This window comes from Simochromis diagramma, unplaced genomic scaffold, assembly GCF_900408965.1.
Source record: "Simochromis diagramma unplaced genomic scaffold, fSimDia1.1 OVJJ01000320.1, whole genome shotgun sequence".
In the NCBI taxonomy this organism is placed as follows: Eukaryota; Metazoa; Chordata; class Actinopteri; order Cichliformes; family Cichlidae; genus Simochromis; species Simochromis diagramma.
The window spans coordinates 45,350-50,393 of record NW_024386773.1 but is presented as its reverse complement, the minus strand read 5'-3'; positions in this window follow the sequence as shown (position 1 = coordinate 50,393).

The following is a 5,044-nucleotide window of genomic DNA, read 5'->3' as shown; positions in this document are numbered from 1 at the left end:
CGGCCTCCGGGTGGCGCATTGTTCAGTGAGACAGAATAGCGAGGTCATAGGTCCTCCTCTCCAATATGGCAGAAGCGAGGCAAAGAGAAACTTCACCAGTCTCATCATTTCCCTGTTTTGCAGGAACATTTAATCTGTTTTACCGGCCCAAACTCTGGGTCGGTTACACCTGTCTTCGGCAAGTTACTCTGTGATGCATCCATTGGTGTGTGTGAATGTTAGCTATAAAAAGGGGAAGAGGGGCGGTGTTGGTGTGAATGGATGATCATGAGCAGAGTGTAAAGGCTTTGAGTGCTGAGATAGAGCAGAAAAGTGCTAAATGAGAACCATTCTACAAATTTTATTTATTTATTTTATTTATATTATTTTATATTATTTTATATTATTTTATTTATTTATTCTATCCCCAAGCCATCCGTGCCCTAAACACACACACCCGCCCTCTCACATCATCTATAATTGACTGAGTCAGGACTCTTCCAGACACTAAACCAAGGCACAATGTACATTTCAATTCCTTTAATTTTAAATATGTTTATATTGTCTATCCTGTAAAATAGTCAGATGTCTATTCATATTAATGTACAGAATTCACCTGCTTGCTGCTACTACTGCACATTCACCCAATGTATATACTACATATATATATATATATATATATATAATGTTTTTCCTCTACACCCCCCCCCCCCAATTTTTTTGCACATGTCGAGGAGCGTGTCAGGCTACATTTCACTGTGTGTTATACTTGTATAACTATGCATGTGACAAATAAAGAACCTTGAACCTTAACCATAGATAGAAATCTGCTTGACAGACAGGTGGACCTACATGTTTTCATGCTGTACAGAGCAAAAACAGCATATCACCTTCTCTGTCTTACTCACACACACACACACATAAAGTGAGTCACATTCACACTTTTAACCTTGATCATAACATCACGCCGCTCACTACTCTACATTACAATAGTCTAACTAAAGTAACATAAAGACAACGGTGGCCCCTTGAAGTCCAAGGGATGCTTATTGCATAATTCACAGAATAACGAGCACATTTATTTACAGAATTTCTCATTTAATAAGTTTCCAGTGACCAATTTCTAGATAAATCCATAACCCCCACACACATATTCCACTGTGGGGGCATGTTTTCAACATACAGTGGGGCAAAAAAGTATTTAGTCAGCCACCGATTGTGCAAGTTCCCCCACTTAAAATGATGACAGAGGTCAGTAATTTGCACCAGAGGTACACTTCAACTGTGAGAGACAGAATGTGAAAAAAAAATCCATGAATCCACATGGTAGGATTTGTAAAGAATTTATTCGTAAATTAGGGTGGAAAATAAGTATTTGGTCACCTCAAACAAGGAAAATCTCTGGCTCTCACAGACCTGTAACGTCTTCTGTAAGAAGCTTTTCTGTCCCCCACTCGTTACCTGTATGAATGGCACCTGTTTGAACTCATCATCTGTATAAAAGACACCTGTCCACAGCCTCAAACAGTCAGACTCCAAACTCCGCCATGGCCAAGACCAAAGAGCTTTCGAAGGACACCAGGAAAAGTATTGTAGACCTGCACCAGACTGGGAAGAGTGAATCTACAATAGGCAAGCAGCTTGGTGTGAAAAAATCAACTGTGGGAGCAATCATCAGAAAATGGAAGACATACAAGACCACTGATAATCTCCCTCGATCTGGGGCTCCACGCAAGATCTCATCCCGTGGGGTCAAAATGATCATGAGAACGGTGAGCAAAGATCCCAGAACCACACGGGGGGACCTGGTGAATGACCTGCAGAGAGCTGGGACCAAAGTAACAAAGGTCACCATCAGTAACACACTACAACGGCAGGGAATCAAATCCCGCAGTGCCAGACGTGTTCCGCTGCTGAAGCCAGTGCATGTCCAGGCCCGTCTGAAGTTTGCCAGAGAGCACATGGATGATACAGCAGAGGATTGGGAGGATGTCATGTGGTCAGATGAAACCAAAGTAGAACTTTTTGGTATAAACTCAACTCGTCGTGTTTGGAGGAAGAAGAATACTGAGTTGCATCCCAAGAACACCATACCTACTGTGAAGCATGGGGGTGGAAACATCATGCTATGGGGCTGTTTTTCTGACAAGGGGACAGGACGACTGATCCGTGTTAAGGACAGAATGAATGGGGCCATGTATCGTGAGATTTTGAGCCAAAACCTCCTTCCATCAGTGAGAACTTTGAAGATGAAACGAGGCTGGGTCTTCCAACATGACAATGATCCAAAACACACCGCCCGGGCAATAAAGGAGTGGCTCCGTAAGAAGCATTTGAAAGTCCTGGAGTGGCCTAGCCAGTCTCCAGACCTCAACCCCATAGAAAATCTGTGGCGGGAGTTGAAAGTCCGTGTTGCTCGGCGACAGCCCCAAAACATCACTGCTCTCGAGAAGATCTGCATGGAGGAATGGGCCAAAATACCAGCTACTGTGTGTGCAAACCTGGTAAAGACCTATAGTAAACGTTTGACCTCTGTTATTGCCAACAAAGGTTATGTTACAAAGTATTGAGTTGTATTTTTGTTATTGACCAAATACTTATTTTCCACCCTGATTTACGAATAAATTCTTTACAAATCCTACCATGTGGATTCATGGATTTTTTTTTTTTCACATTCTGTCTCTCACAGTTGAAGTGTACCTCTGGTGCAAATTACTGACCTCTATCATCATTTTAAGTGGGGGAACTTGCACAATCGGTGGCTGACTAAATACTTTTTTGCCCCACTGTAGAAGTGGAAACAAATGTTTTAGTCCATTACAAAAACACAAAGACAAACTACTTCACCAAGGAAACTTAATCTTTCTGACCTTACAGCCATTGATAGGAATCCTCCAATCTAACTTCCTGGTGTATACTCTTTCTCCTCTTTTCTTTCCTTCCTCTATTGAGCAGTGATTTTGTATGTGTAACTGTCCCTGAGACAGTTAAAATAAAGTTGGTTATTTCATATGTTTCTGTGATAGATTCATGCTTAATTTAGTTCATTTATTTATAAGATAAGAGGATAAAAGTGTAACACTAATTAAAATCATGTCTAAAATATGTGATTACAAAATATGGGTTTGTTAAATATGTAAAGTGCTGTATCGTTTGTATGAGGTAGAGTTTGTAATGGTCACATGACCAGAGTTTGGTTGAGAGCACAACCATGGCATTGTGTAGCTAGCATGGATACATGGCTACAGATGCATCTACAGCCTCAACGTTAATGTTATTCTGCATGTGGTCCAAGAGGCGCACACGGTATGGTTTCATGCATATTGTTTGTATACGTGCATACGTGTTCTACACTGGTAATGAGAGGACATTTTTGTGATATCCATTATTGTGCAAGACTGTTTATGGACACTGATATGAGAGACTGATAAGCTCAAAACATTTATGTTGTAAACTTTGTGTTTCTTCAGTTTTCACGGTGTCTGAAGACAATAAGTGTCACGATCTGGTACAGGGATTCAAACGCAGAGCGGTAAGGTATCTCCAAGGTGTAGTTTATTTACAGTGCCAGTGCAATATATGTACAGTGAAGGGATCCAAAACTCCGGGGGAATCACAGGGTAACTCGCTCACGTCTTCTTCGCTCACACTCACACACGTTCCCGCAGCAGGGAGGTCGCAGGTCCCGGGGGGGAGATCTGAGGCAGATGAGAAGGCAGGTCACCAACTAATCACAAATCACGAATATGAAGCACAAGAGCTGTGAGAACACTAACGTTAGGGGTACAATCATCCAGCGACGAGAGGATCTGTGTTCCAGCCTCAAATAGTGCTCCCGGTGATGATGGGTGAGTGTTGTCAGGTGTGTGTGTGGGCCAAGGGCAGGAGCCCACAGTGAGCTCCACCCAGGCAGAGAGGGAGAGAACAGAAACAGCAATTGTAGCCTTGTGGGGCCGACCGGGCAGGCACGGAGACCATGACAGTACCCCCCCCTCAACGGGAGCCTCCCGGTGACCCACCAGGCTTACCTGGATGCCTGCGGTGGAAGTCCCGGAGCATGGCCCCATCCAGTACAGCAGCTCGAGGCACCCAGGAGCGTTCCTCTATCCCGTAGCCCTCCCAGTCAACCAGGTACTGAAAACCCCGACCCCGGCGCCGGGAGTCCATGATGCGGGTGATATTGTAGACCAGCTGACCATCCACGAGCCGGGGGGGCGGCGGGGCCCTGGAGGGAGGGCACAACGGGCTGGAGAGCACCGGCTTGACCTGAGGCACATGAAAGACATTGTGAATGCGCATGTTGCGCGGCAGCTTGAGGCGGACAGACACAGGGTTCACAACGGCTTCCACGGGAAAAGGGCCAATAAACTGAGGAGACAGCTTCTTTGACTCAGTCCGTAGCGGCACAAAACGGGTAGCCAGCCATACCTGTTGACCGATGGTGTACACGGGGGCCGGTGTCCGGCGACGGTCAGCGAGGGTCTTGTTCCGCTCCTTAGTACGGAGTAGGGCAGCCCGAGTCACCCGCCAGGCACGACGGCACCCGCGGAGGTGAGCCTGTACAGAAGGAACGGAGTGCTCACCTTCGATGGCCGGGAGCAAAGGCGGTTGATAGCCCAGGGACGCTTCGAAGGGAGACTTGCCCGTGGCGGAGGACGTGTGGCTGTTGTGGGCGTATTCGATCCATGGAAGCTGTTCACTCCAGGTCGATTGGTTGTGCGAAGCGACACAGCGGAGGGCAGCTTCCAGCTCCTGGTTGGCCCGCTCCGATTGCCCGTTACTCTGCGGATGGAAACCGGAAGACAGACTGACCTTGGCCCCCAGTGCGGAGCAGAACTCCCTCCAAACACGGGACGTGAATTGCGGCCCTCTATCCGAGACGATGTCCTCGGGGATCCCGTGAAGACGGAACACATGGGAGGTGAGGAGCCGGGCCGTCTCCAAGGCAGAGGGGAGCTTCGGGAGGGCGACGAAGTGTGCAGCTTTGGAGAAACGATCGATAATGGTAAGTATGGCGGTGTTACCAGCGGAGGGTGGCAGCCCCATGACAAAGTCCAAAGAAACA